General features: G+C 25.7%; 1 protein-coding gene across 3 annotated transcripts in view; it reads right to left on the bottom strand.

Moving 5' to 3' along the window:
- LOC107440224 (uncharacterized) overlaps nucleotides 1–14,911 on the bottom strand; it is a 35,667-nt gene extending 20,756 nt beyond the window's left edge. The window contains exons 1-2 of one of the 3 annotated variants that reach the window (XM_016053082.4): nucleotides 14,779–14,911; nucleotides 11,106–11,271 (exon numbers count right to left, since the gene is read on the bottom strand). The gene's annotated coding sequence lies outside the window, so the exon portion shown is untranslated. Of the gene's footprint in view, nucleotides 1–2,147; nucleotides 2,303–11,105; nucleotides 11,272–14,441; nucleotides 14,573–14,778 lie in introns of those variants that run through there. The other 2 variants (XM_087155695.1, XM_016053083.5) reach the window with 2 other exon arrangements.
- Nucleotides 14,912–15,657: the final 746 nt, after the last annotated feature.

Below are 15,657 nucleotides of genomic sequence, written 5' to 3'. Positions count from 1 at the left end.
CAGTTAAATTTGCTTCTACAGTTTTTAGCTCATGTTGTAAATGGCTACAAGACCTTAGAGTTTTGTACTCATGTTTTTTTACCATACCAGTTGTAAACCGTTTCAAACCCGCAAACGTAAGGAAATGTTCCAGCACGTAAACGTTATGGTTAATTGAATGGATAGACTGCTGCCGCTTATTTTACCAAAATTTAAGGATGAAAATTCTGACAGTGTACTTAAGATACTTTTAAAATAATGGAAACCCTGAAAACTCAACTATTATTAAAAAAATTGTAAGGATAATTTTGTAATTCTTGTAATAAATCAACATTTGATGTAAGATAAGATTTGTTTGGATTCTCTAAAAGACTTCTATCAGAAATATTTTTAAAAAGTATAAAGTTTTTATAAGGTTATTTCAAAAGAGAACTTTAGCGTTAGAATGTTAGTTTAAAAAGTTATTTTTTAGTACTATTATTTTATGAAAAAAGATACCAAGAATAGTTATGATATCTTCAAGGTTTTCGATTGCTTTATGAATAGATCTGTTTTAAGTTAAAGTAAAATTTTGTTTTTAAAATGTTTTATACTTTTTTGAAAAAGCGGCAAATATGTTTTTTTTATCATGAATGCCTTTAAATTATTTTAACTGGTGAAAAATCAAATTTTGTTAAAAACACGTATACTATGTTTTCACACGTAACCTGTATATGAATAGTATACTTACACGTATACTATTCATATACAGGTTTTTCGCCGAAATGAAAAGATTCAAATCTTGAACAGAAATTAAATCAAAATTAATGCTTGAATTAACTAAAATACACGATAAGGGCAATAGCTCAAAACTCTGTAAGCTGTTTTTTTTATTTATCAGATTTGAAAACTTGATTTTTTTTCTAATTCAACTTTGTTTTCTTGGAGTTATAGAATAAGTTTTAATTAGAAAGTCACACATGCAGTTTATTTATTTGATTTATAATCCTAAGATGTTTTTTAATTTAACTTTTGGATAAAATATCTTAAGGGAGAGAATCGTCTTTTATGAAACACATGTTCAAAATAAATTACTGACCTCTCATTAGTACATTTATTGTTTTTTTTTAAATTTTCTAAGAAATGCTCTAATTAATAAAATCTCGAACGCATATAATCTTTCATTCAAGAAAATAAAGGTAGTTCCTTACTTAATTTAGTAAACATAACAGAATTTCATTTTCTAAATCTTTCTTTAATCAAAATAACCTTCTTTGGAGGTAACTACCAGGCCATAAATTTGCAGCATTTTATTGGTTAATAGTTTTTCTAAAATTTCGGATCCAATGCTATTCCAAATACATTCAATAATATTTTTATATATCTGGTGCACTTGGCTCAATTATTCAACCAAACATCTTCACGATTTTGCGTACTATGGAAATATGGTACATTGATGGTACATACGTAATATGATACATGGAAATATGGTGCTGGGTACATGTGTATGGTGATCAAATATTTGATCTATTTTACAGACAGAGTGCTAAATATTTTTTTCAACTGATTGCTCGATGCAAAAAAAATAGGATTAGTTTAAAACACAAAAGCTGTGTAAATATTGTAGTTCATTTATTTCTAAAGCTTTATATAAAAAAATGAATCAATAAATAAAAAAAAAAATAGGAGAGTAATTAATTAGCAGTAATGAATACAATAACGTCAGTAAAAAAATGCTTCATTTTAAAGATTGCTTTTTGTTAGAAGCCACATACAAAATTATGCATATGCTCTATGTTACAAATGGTCTTTGGTCTTCTTTTATGACGTGAAAATTTTTTAAAACAAATGCACAATTGTTTTAAAAATTCAGGCCAAAAAAATTTTTTGTAATTAAAACCTTGGGCACTATAAAGAATATTTTGTTAGAAATCACTAAAAACAATTATTTTGTATATGATTTTGATTTATTTCCGTTCTTAGATGTTATAAATAGTGTTCTTATAAATCATACAAGCTATTCATAAAACTTATTCAGACACCAAATATGTTTTCCACTTGAACTTTTTTGACTTATTAAAAATTGTTTTTGTTACATATCACGCTTACAATTTAAACAGTTGATATCTTCATCCTCATATTCAAAATGTCGCCAACACGCAACTAAATTCTGAATAATATTCACATACCTGTTTTTGTAACATGATGAAAATGACAGAATAATAGAAAAATACTCAGGTGTAGATAACATTACTAATCGCGTTGAAAAGGAGTTGTTCTTGAAGAAAGAAAAAGGCGAAAAACATGCTAAGTAATAAAATATTCTACCGTATTTAAACAGTGGTCTAATAATCTCTGTAATAGAAATCGTCAAGTTCTTTTCCTTGGGTTATTAATTGGAACGTGTGCCTGTTTGATCACGTGCTTGATATTTATAACGATAAAACTTTAATAACTATTTTAAACATTGAGGCACAGTCAAAACACGCTTTTAGAAATCATTTAAAATTCAACTGGGAATGTTTTTGAAATGTTTTGCTTCCTTTTATCATAATTGAATTGTTAACACGTGTTTAATAATTTTAATTACTCTTTCAAACACTGGAAGTTTAGTCAAAAAAGCTTCTTAGTAAAAATCTATTAAAAGACAAAGGGTAGTATTTTTGCAAAAATTTGCTTCCTGCTATCTTGTTTCCTACATGATTGAGTTGTTAAGAAAAAGTGTGCCTGTTTGATCACGTGTTTGATATTTATAATCATAAAACTTTAATAACTATTTTGCACATTGAGGCACAATCTTTTAGAAATCATTTAAAATTCAACTGGGAATGTGTTTGAAATGATTTGATTCATAATTTAATGTAATTTTCTTTTTAACATAATATCATAATTATGTTAATATTTTTTAACAATAATTTTTAACGTAATATCTTTTTAGCATAAATCATAATTTAATTTTTAGCAAAAATGTTGAATTACTTTCTTATACATTAAGGTTTAGTCAAAAAAGCTTTTTAGTAAAAATCTATTAAAAGAGGAATGGTCGTATTTTTGTAAAAATCTGCCTCTTTCAATCTTGTTTCCTACATGATTGAATTGTTAAGAAAAAGTTATCACGTGTTTGATAATTATAAAGATAAAATTTTAATTACTCGTTCAAACATTGAAGTACAGACAAAACTAATTTTTAGTAAGAAGCATTTAAATATCAAATAGAAATATTTATGCTTCCTTTATCTTTGTCTTCTACATAATTGAATTACTGACAAAAAGTTAACACGTATTTAGCGTTATAAAGATTGGAAAAGATTTTTTTTTACATATTGCGGTTTACGGCTGTGACAGCCTGGCAGATGAGGCGTTGGGCTCATGTCCAAGAAGTTGTGAGTTCGATTCCCACCGACCGAAGACTCCCCGCGGATAAATGGTGACTGGTGCGCGTTAAATCTGTTGGGTCACAAAGTCCTCCATGTTAAAAAAAAAAAAAAAAAATACCTTCCCATACTTGTGGGGTTACTGAATTGGAAATTGATAGTTCTCTGGTTCAGGTCAAAATTGCTATCTGTGGATGAATAAATGGAGATGAGAATGGGTCCCCCTTGTAAACGAGCTATGGATGAAGTTGTATTTTCGGTCATAAATGGCGCCACTGAAAAGCAAGAAAGACACCCACTGCCTTAAATTCGCTTGGTTTTGCCAAATAGGTTTGCTGGTATTTGACAAGTCTCATTAGTAACAACAACAGCACATATTGAGGTTTAGTCAAAACAAGCTTTTAGGGAAAAGTATTTTGAAGCTAAATGCGAATATTTTTAAAACGAAAAGCTTCCTTCATCTTTGACTTCTACATATTTGAATCGTTAAAAAAAGTTAACATGCGCTTGATATTTATAAAGGTAAAACTTTAATTACTATTTTTTACATTGAGGTTTAGTTAAATCAAACTTCTTAGTAAGAATTATTTAAAAGACAAATGAAAGTATTTTTGCAACACTTTTTTTCCCTTCTAGCGTCTCTTAAATCATTGAAGTGTTAATAAAAAGTAAACACGAGTTTAATAATTATAAGGATAAAACTTTAATTACTATTTTGCTTATTGAGATTACAGTAAAGACAAGCTTCTTAGTAAAAACCCTCTGATAGACAAATGGAAGTATTTTTGCAAAAATTTGCTTCTTTTAACTTCGTTTCCTACGTTATTGAATTGTTAAGAAAAAGTTAACACGTGTTTGATAATTATGAAGATAAAACTTCAATCGCTCTTTTATATAGTGAGGTTTAGTCAAAAAAAGATTATTAGGAAAATTTATTTTACTTTATCTTCTACATACATAAAAGCTAGCAAAATATTTATTCGCTTTTGATATACAAATATCTAGCGCGTTTGATTTATAAAAGATAAAACTTTAATTAATTTTTTAAACATTAAAGTTTAGTCAAAAGAAGCTTTTAGTGAGAAGCATTTGAAGTCAAATGGAAATATTTTTGCAACGATTTGCTTTCTCTTTTCCAAGTAAATAAATTGTTTAAGAAAAGTTAACTCGTGTTTGATTTTTATATGGATTAAACTTTAATGACTGTTTCATACATTTGAAGTTTAGTCAAAGCAAGGTTTTAGCAAGAGTTCTTTAAATATCAAATAGAAATATTTAAGTGAAGATTTTCTTCCTTTAATTGTCACTTACATAGTTCAACTGTTAACAAAAAGATAATGTGTCCAAAAGATTTTAAATTGCTTTGTGTGTTAGCAGACGCATCAATTAGAGCAAAATTTTTAAAGGGTATCGAAAAAAGTATGATGCTACAATTGCGGGCTAAATTCTCTAGCCAGCATATTGTTATGATAATTTTATTATAATAAAATGCATATTAATTGCGTTTCAAAACAGCCTTATGTTTTCAATACAGTGCAATTTTTACATTCATTTTTTAAAAGATTTATAAACTTTTTTAAAAGCTATATGTGTAAACAGACGAAAGCTTAAGACAGTTATAAAAAATAATCTGATCAGAGCTCACCACTCTAATTCGAAAAACGTGTTAAACGCAAAAAAGGATTAAGTCGCAAGCACGCTTAGAATCTAGGTTAAAACTTACTCGAGGAAGAAGCCTACGCGAAAAAAAATAACTATTTATGTGTTAAAAATGAATGAATTTAAGAAAACGTTTATGTATAAATTCTGTTTAGAAAATTCTTTTAAAGCAACCATTGTTATGTTCGTATTGCCTAACAAATGTTTAATTTACATCGAAAAGGACTTAAGTTAGTAAAATTAGCTTATTTTAATTTAATTGTAATCATTATCAATATTTTAATTTTATTAAAAATATGCGGATCGTTTGCAAACAAATTATTTTAATTAGAAAATTTGAAAGAATTAAATTTTCTTGTGAAGAAAGCTTACTCATCCAAAATGTTAATGCATTAGAAAAGAAAATATACGATTGATGAAAAGGTTTTTTACGGTACATTGCGCAGTTTGCTAACAGGATTTACGACAGCTTTTTAAGTTTAACAGACCTTAATTTACAGACTAAATAAGCTGCTCAGACATATTTAGTTTTCTTAAAAACTGAAAAAAAATTAATCAAAGTTAAGTTTTTTAATTGTTTACGGAAGTTTACATTTAAAACTTTTTTGTTTAAACTCCAGATCAAATATAGCTTTGTAATCAATATATGTGCTATTAAACCGCTTTTATAGTTTTATGATTTAATTATTTGAAGAAAATTGAAATATGCAAATTTTTTGTATTGTGGTTTCTGCATGTGACCATCTAAGAAAATCAAAATTAAGATTGATCAAAAGAAAGTAAATGAAAATAAAAAGAACACGAATAAAAACAAAATATTATTTAAAGTTATGTATATTATTAAATAAAATTATTATTTAACACCAATGAGTTACGACGTTGAAAAAATAAACCAAATACTTGCATTTTGACATTAAATAATTAAATAAAAGACAAAAAACAGGAAAAAAAAGAAGTAAATGGAGTCAGAAAGAAAAGAACGTGAAAAGGAAATGTTGCCATATAAAACATGTATATGATTACTTTGGTATTATAATTAAGCACCTTATTGAGTGTCGAAAACACCAATGTGTTACTAGTAGAAAAAGGAACTGAACGCCTGTATTTCGACACTTCATAAAAGAAAGAAAAGAAAAAGAAATAAATTGAGCCAAATATGAAAGAACGTGAAAAAGTACAAATAATATCATATAAAACGCGTATATAATCGTTTATGAGGCACTATAATGCGCATATATGAGGCACTATAATGAAGCGGCAATGTCGAAGCACAGGTGTGTTACAACTCTGAGACACCGTACACTTGTCATGAAATAAGAATAATTGTTAAAATAAAATAATGAAGAGTGAAAAAGAAAGTGAGCGAAAAAATACGATAATATGATATAAAGTACGCATTCTGTAATGAAGAACTTCGTTCAGTGTCGGTACACCAAAGTGTCAGGATGTTAAAAAAGACACTGAACGTTTGTGTTTGGAACACTAAGGATTACACATTGGATGTTTTCGTTTGGCATTAATCTGTTTTCGATAACGCAGTGTCCACCATATATTTTTTTACCGAAACTAGATTTCTTTTAATTCAATGTAATTTACATGTTATGGTCCTATTCTTTTATCAAATTAAATATACAAGAAAAGAAAGGATTCTTCCCTTTGTCAAATAACAAAACAATACATATGAGGATAGCTTACTAAAGAAGAATATCTTTAATATTCGTATTGTTGAATAGGCTCTTAATTTAAAATGAATAACAATAATAGTTATTAAAATATATTTGATTTAATTTTATTATGGAAAATTTCCTTCAAACTTTCCATAATTTTAATACAAAATAAGCATAAATTTTTTTTAAATTAACAACGTGCGTAATTCATATTCATGCTATTATGTTTTACAAAATATCTTATCAGATCTATACCACGTTCAAGAAGGATGAGTAGTAGCATTTAAATGAGTTTTTAAAAGGTTTCTTTACATCAAATCTAGCATTTCAGGAATTATTTATTTCCTGCAAAAATCTATTCAATTTATTATATGACGAAAATAACACACATGTTATATCAACTTTAAAATGTTCCTTCTATTTTTATTTTTAACAACTAGAGATAGTTATAAAGTGATAAAAATGATCTAGTGACTGCACTATGTTTGTTTAATGTATTTTCCAGACGATTGAGACAGCCAAATAAGCATTTTTCTTGTCCAGACATAATGAAAAGTAAAATTCATGGAAAATCCTCTCGACATTAAAAAACGAATAAATTTTTCTACTAAATATATGTTGTGTAATTGTTCTTAAAAATGTTGTGTTTGAAATATGAACTAAAACATATGTTTAAAACTAAATGTAAGAATAAGAGAAGCGTAATTTATTTATTTTACGCAATAAAATTAGCGTTTGTTTTCACAAAGTCCATCAATTATATCTTCTAAATCATTACACAATTATATTTTCCAAACAAATATAATTTAAAGTAGAACATAAAACTACTAATGATTATTATAGGACAAAAATGCTAGAAATTAATGTGTTATGGAATTAAAAAATCTTATCTCTAAGTTAAAAAGGATAAGTAAGAAGAATATAAAGTTAAAACAAAACAAACGAAATAAAAAATTAAACAACAATAAACAAACATTCAAGTTAACCGAACATTAACCAACATCCACAATCTTTTCGGTATTTAAAACCTAACAAAATTTAGTTCTTAGTTCATAAACTTTAATGTAAACCAAAAGTTAACAGATTCTACTTGAGAGTTAACTGATATTAACTAAAAATTCACTAATGAGATGCAGGAAACTAAAATTCATTTCTTCGCTATTTCTTAACAGAATTAACGGAGCTCGAAATGTCATTTATAAAAAAACTATCAGTTAGTTTTTCAGATTTGAAAATCGTGTCTAAAGTTTATTTTGGCTGTTTGGAGCAATTGTTAGGATGCATTTTTTCCTCCATTTTCTTGGAAACCATTCGTTTGGTAATTTTTCTGTTCCTAAGGTAAGCAGTAAAGTAAGCATAGTAAGCAAAGTAAGATAGTTCTTACTACTTACTGTATCTAAAACATTCATTTGGTAATTTTTCTTTCGTATGATAACGGTTTACTGGAAAATTATGGCTATCAAAATTATAATTCTTGTTACCTCACATTTAGTAATAAATACAAAACTGAAAAACAAATTTGACTGAATAAATGGATTTTATGCCATGCTCTAAGGCATCATGCTAAAATTACCAAACTTTACCACATTTACCGAATTTTATCACATATTATAAAATCGTATTTTATTGTAAACTTTACCTAACTCGCTAAAGGGCTTCAGTAAATAGTACCAAGTGTTTTGGTGTTCTCATAGAGCCAGAAACACTGTAACTTATACCATTTATTAGTAGTTTTGACCATACATTTTTCTCGAGTGCAGTTTTATGTTCTTATTTTATAAAAACACCGACATCCACCCGTATTTAAATCTCTCAATACGAGATATTTTATATTACTCATTTAAATTGCTAAAGTTGTATTTTCATATTATAATTTTCGTTTATTCAAGAGCTTCTGCGTATGATTCTTTTCGATATTAAAAATAAAAACGATAGCAAAGGACACTAAATCATTGATATGAATATTGAAAAGACAATAAAAGAGAAATCGGAGCAGAATATCTTGATCCGAATGAATATTTTTTATTTATATTTTTGTTTCTACTATAAATATAGAAACTTGTCTACATTTATGACCATGAAATATTGCAAATATCGTGATGCGGAAATACAATATCAAAGTATAAATAACATGATATGAATAGTAAGAAAAAGAACAAATAACAAATCTTCATTGAAAATCGAATTATTTTTCCATACTCGCAGCTGCCACTAAAACGTAGCTAAACACCTAAACTTTTTATGCAATACATATTACATAATATATATTTATGAAATATATATTAAAGCAGTAGAAAGTTAATTGATGAATGAAATAAAAAAATGGCAATAGAAGACTTGAGTAAGATATAAGACGGTGAGATTGTGTTTGAGAATTGGTCACAGTTGAATAAAACACAAGGATTAGGGAAATAGAAGAAATAAAAATCAGAAGATATTATTTGAATGAATTAATATTATTTTTGCAATATTTTTATGAATTTATACTGAAGATTATTCCGAAAAAATTACATTTATTTTTATACTGTAATACTGCAATCATGACATAAATTTTATCAAGAGAGGATGCAATAAAAACTGAAACAATACTTAGCTTTAATACAAACAGAGTTGAAAATATTAGAGTGTGTTGAAATTTAATATCGTTCAAATTTGTTTCCAATTGTATCGTTTAATATTTCGTATGAATTTATATTCTTGATAATTATTCCTAAAAATTACTTATATTTTATTTTAGTTAATACTAAACTGTAATAACGAAATAATTTTTATCAATGGAACTCAATTAATGACGCAATAAAAACCGAAACAATCCTTAGTTTTGATACAAACAACGGCTGAAATTTCAGAGTGCATTGAAGCACAATATCATTGAAATTTATTACAAATTGTGTCGCATAAACTTTTTATAAATATATACTGAAAAATATTCCTAATAAATAGGGTTTATTTATTATTAATGTTTTTGAAAACGCTAAGCATATTGTAATTATACGATAATTTGTATCACTGGAACTCAATGGATGAGAACAATAAAAATTGAAACAATACTTCGCTTTAATAAAAACACTGTCGTAAATTTCAAAGCACGTTGAACCATAATATCTAACCATATCCACGTTGAACCATAATATTGATATAATATTAATAGGACGCCATACAACAGAAGAAATTTTCTCGCCGCAATTTACCTTTCACCTCCATGATTAATTTCAATTTTAAATACAAAAAAGGTTATTGCAGTAAACGTAGAGTAAGCCATGAAATTTACATTACTGAAAAGAAATTTTTAAGATATCAAAATAAAAATAAATTATGAGACGATAACTGACGCAATGGATATGCTCTCCTCCAATAATTGGTTTGCATTTTGATATTTTAAATTTTTTTCAGCAAATTGAAACTTCCTGGTTTACTCTAGGTTCCTGGTTTATTTTCTGGTTTACTCATTTTTTCCTTCCTTTATATTCTAAACTAATAATAGACGTGAAAGAGAATTTGCAACGAAAAGTTTCTCCCGTGGTATGGCTTCCTCTTAACACGATCACAAGTTGTACTATATAACCGCACTTCTTAAACGAGATTACAAGTATAATGGTTTAGTTTTAAATGGTTGAATTTAACATCTCATTAAGGCTACAGAAAATTTGGTGACAGGGTATAATGGGATGAGAAAATGGTTGAATTTATCAATCTCAATAAGGTTACAGATAATTTGATAGAAGGATATAATGAAACAGAAACATAGTAGAGTGTAGCATCTAATTAAGGCAGCAGAAAATTTGTTTGTAGTGTATAATGAAATAGAAAAATGGTTAAAGAAAAATGCTTGAATTTAACATCTCATTAAGGTTGCAGGAAATTTAATTGCAGGATATAATTGAATGGAAAAATGGCTGAATGATTGATTTGAATGGTTGCAGAAAATTTGATTACAAGGTATAATGGAACTGAAAAATTGTTGAATTTAATAATTTATTAAGGTTGCAGAAAATTTGATTGCAGAGCATAAAGATAAGGAAAAAAGGTTGAATTTAACATCTCATTAGGTTCGCAGAAATTTTAATTGCATGGCATAATGAAACGGAAAAATGATTGAATTTAACATCTCATTAAGGTTGTAGAAAATTTGATTGCAGGGTATAGGTGTAATGAAACGGGAAAATGGTTGAATTTAACATCTCATCAAGGTTGCAGAAAATTTCAATACAAATTTATTGCTAAATGAAACGAAAAAAAAGTTGAATTTAACACTTTAAGGTTATTGTAAACTTTATTACATGGTATAATGGTTCAGTTTTAACGAAAATATACTTGAATATACAATCTCATAAGGTCGCAAAAAATTTTCATCGTATTATGATGCAAGATACTGATATTACGATTCAATGTTGAACCAATTTTTCTGAAAGAGTATAATTAGTAAAACGATATATTTTCTACTTACTTCAGCATTATAGTCACTTGATCAATCTCAAATTAGTATCAAAATAATTTCAATTCACTTTCATTATTCATAATTTGATGTTTATTGGATTTCTCAAAATGGTTCGATAATTTATCTAAGGAAAATATCTTGAATGGCATGAAAGAAAAACAGTAATGTTCAAAACCTGAAAAAAGATAACAAATTATCAAAAACAAATATTAAAATGCTTCAACATCAGAAATATTTTAAAAACGGTTAAACAGCAACAATTTAAAAGATTTGCTTTAAACAAATGCCTTTACAGTGCCTCTATTAAAAATTTTAGAATTTTCAATTAAATTTAAATTTTAATCTAGAAAATATTTTAAAAAATGAGATGAAGTAAAAATCAAAAAATAAATAAATAAATTATTTTAGTAAAGAATATATGTTTAATCTGAAAAAGGAATACCGAAAATATTCATTCGAAAAAATATTAAAATGAAAAACATTAATATAAAATGAATTATTTTGGTAAATAATATAAATTTAATATAAAAAAAAGAATACCGAAAGTATTCATTCGAAACAATATTAAATTAAAGTGCCAGTAAAAAAAAGAAAATCTAGAAGGTCAACATATGTGCCTGTTAAACAATTTTTACAAGGTCAACGAAATTCTAAGTATAAAGATTTCATTTTTTTTTTTTTTTTTTTGCCGGTGCAGCAAATTTTGACACGTTAAATATAACTACAAGTGTTAAAAAATTGTCTTTCAGGTAAACCAAGTACCACATGCTACTTAGAACGGGTTTTTGTTATGCAACCGATTTCTAGAACAGAATTTGCATTTGAGAAAAAATACTACCTGTTTCCTTCCTTCTGGACAGATTTAAAAATAGAGATTTTAGTACAACTATTTTAAGTTTAGCTCTGAACTTTCTCCAATTTAGCAAAAATTGGCCTGAGAAACTTTTCATTTATCCGTTACACGAGATTATTTTATAGTTCTTAGATCTATTCGTATCGCTGATTTCAAATCTGCAATTAGTTTCACTCTCTAAGCTTCAGTTTTTTTTTAAATGACGTTGTTAGCCTATTTTTTTTTTAAATGTACAAGTGTAAAAACGTTATGTTTAACAAAGGGTCGCCTAAATTTTGAGACAAACTTCTAGCCAAGTTAGGGCACATCATTAAAATTAAAATTGCCCAGAAATGTCAAGTGTTTCGAAATATAAATGGAAAGAAGTAGCTGGAAAATGCTTGGAACTAAATCAGGAAACAACTAGCAATAAAATTATTTATTGTAATCCAAATAAAAATAAATCAATGTAAATCAATATTATATCTTGCAAATAGAAGGGAAATTTATAAAATATAAATTTTTTTTTCCTTTTTTACCAAAACAAAAGTTTAATCACTTTTAATTTTATTTTGATTTCAATTTTAAATTATGTTGATGATAATGTTGAGAGTTTATGTAAAATGTTCGAATTTTATCGCAATTCAAAGTTTTTAAACTTGCCCAATAAGAACATTTTGATTTTTTTACTTTCTTTTGTAAAAGTTTTCTTTCTGTTTATTCTAGATTTTTATTTAACCTTTAATGATGCTTTGTTTATGTAAAGCGTTTGAAATGTAAATTGTTATGACTTTATGGTGTTAATATATAAGCTTATGACTGCAAAATTTAAAACTACAAAAATAAAGTTTATCAAAAAAGAATTAACTTAAAATACGTTTTGTAAAAGCTAATCCCTCACCAATAAAGAATAACACAAATAATATTATAATTGCCCCTTCCTAAAAAACAGTGACACAAAAAATCGATACTATTTTCATAAAATAATTAGCAAAAAATGCCATTTTTAAATTTTGTCAAAATGAAGAGCTTACTTCTGTTTTACAATGCAAGCCGTAAAAATGAGAAAAATAATTTATCACTTAAAAAAAAAGAACATTAATTCCGACTGAAAAAATGTACAAAATAACTTATTCTATAAAACATTAACACTGACATGCGAATAAATATAGACAAAAAAAGAAGAAAAAAAAAGCGAAATAATATATTTTCTTAAAATGAAAAATATCTATGCGTATAATGATGCAAATCTAAAATGTGTAAAATAATTTAATTCCTTGAAAACAAATATTTAAAAACTTATAGTAATGTAGGTAAAAGAATTCTAGAAAAAAAATTTATTCCGTTAAGAATAAAAATACAAAATAAAAATAATATATATATATATATATATATATATATATATATATATATATATATATATATATATATATATATATATATATATATATATATATATATATATATATATATATATATATATATATATATATATATATATATATATATATATATATATATATATATATATATATATATATATATATATATATTTATATAAATCTAATAATACACACAAAAAAAAACTGTGCAATGCAAGTTATTCCTTTAAAAATATATATTTGTATAACAATGAAGGTCAAAATATATATATATATATCCAAAACAATTTATTTCCTTAAAAATAAAAATGAACCTACGCATAATAATACATACCGAATAAAAATGCGCAAAATAATTTACTTCCTAAAAAATAAAAATATGCATACGTGTAAATGAAGCAAATCTTAAATGTTTAAAATAATTTAATTCCTTAAAAACAAATATATAAAAACATATAATAATGCAGGTTTAAAAAAATGTGGAAAAAAATTTATTCCTTTAAATAAAAATATTATATATATATTCACATAATAATACACTTCAAAAAGCAGTGAAAAGCAAGTTTACTTTAAAAAATTCGAAAAATTATTCAAAACAGTTTATTTCCTTAAGAATAAAAATGAATCTACGCATAATAATGCATACCGAATGAAAATGTGGATCGAAAAAGTATGGAAAACAATTTATTCCTTTAAAAAGATATTATATATATATATATATATATATATATATATATATATATATATATATATATATATATATATATATATATATATATATATATATATATATATATATATATATATATATATATATATATATATATATATATATATATATATATATATATATATATATATATATATATATATATATATATATATATATATATATATATATATATATATATATATATTCACGTAATAATGCAAGCCAAAAAACTGTGCAAAACAAGTTATTCCTTTGAAAATAAAAATATATATTCATTTAGCGACGAAAGTCGAAAAAATGTGCAAAACGATTTATTCTCTTAAAAGTAAAAATGTACGCATCATAATAATACATACCGAATAAAAATGCGTAAAATAATTCATTTTCTTAAAAAAAATAATAAATAAAAATAGGCATACGTATAATAAAGCAGACCTATAGACAGTTTATAACCATAATAATAAAAATATATATGCGCATAGTATAGCAGGCCGAAAAATGTGCCAAACAATTAATTCTTTAAAAACAAACACAAACGAAAATATCGTTTGAAAAAAATCTTTTTTCATTTTTTATTCACTGACAAAAATATCGTTTGCAAAAAAAATTATTTTTGTGCATAACTCAAAACAAGATTAAAAACAGAAATATTTGAAACTATTTAAATGAAGAAAACTGAAACCGCGCATAAACAAGATTGTTTACATCGCGCGAAGGAAAGGAAGAGCGAAAAGAAGTCCAGAATGACGTCCTTACCTGTTCACTGCTCCGCGATCATCGTAAGAATGGCTGCGCTCTCTATTCAATGTAGGAAAAACTCAACGAGGTCACTAGATCAAACACAAACGAGTTTTCGTCGCTTCTAACGGCGAGTAACGCTGCTTCCGGGACACTTAGAACTGCCCCCTTCTTATTCTTTAGGGAACCCTTGAGAAATCGGGGTCAAGTTTAAAGAAATCTGATGGAAATGTCTTGTATGGACGAAATAAGCATCCGGGTTTACGAATAATTTATTAAGTAATAACTCATAGTTTAAAATTTAAACTTAATAAAGCTTTTTCTGTCGTTTTGGTTTTTAGAGGAAAATTTACATATTTATATCCGTTTATAATTGGTTAAGCATTACATAAAGTAAAATTAATTAAATATTGCTATTTTTTTCCCTATAAAACTATGAAATAAAAATACATCATGTAGAACTTATGAGAATATGTATAAATCTTATGATTATTTCAATAATTAAAAAAATGCAATAATTAAAATTTTATTGATTGAAATAATATATAAAAACACATTCATTGATAAAATAGATAATTTTATTATATCTCAAGTGAAATTAGTTTAATTGTGGATCTGGAGATTATTAAATTAAAAGTAAAAAAAAGAGAACCCTTCCAATATCGTGATCGCAGCACGCTTTTAAACTTAGCTCTTCATTACGTATACTTTAAAGTAGACTTAATGACAACGATTTTTTCATTAATTTTAGCTAATACGTTCTTTCACAAATCTTTTAATTAAGTTTATGAAAGAAATATTTTTCATAAATGTTTTTTAACAAGCTTTTTCACTTATCTCCTTATTAGCGTATTGAAGATATGATCTTCATTAATGTTAATATACATCCCCACTAAT

The sequence above is a fragment of the Parasteatoda tepidariorum genome, chromosome 12 (genome assembly GCF_982258835.1).
Source record: "Parasteatoda tepidariorum strain Cologne lab strain chromosome 12, Ptep-v5.0, whole genome shotgun sequence".
Classification (NCBI taxonomy): domain Eukaryota; kingdom Metazoa; phylum Arthropoda; class Arachnida; order Araneae; family Theridiidae; genus Parasteatoda; species Parasteatoda tepidariorum.
Note: the sequence above shows the minus strand (reverse complement) of the source record. Positions and strands in the feature narration are given on the sequence as shown.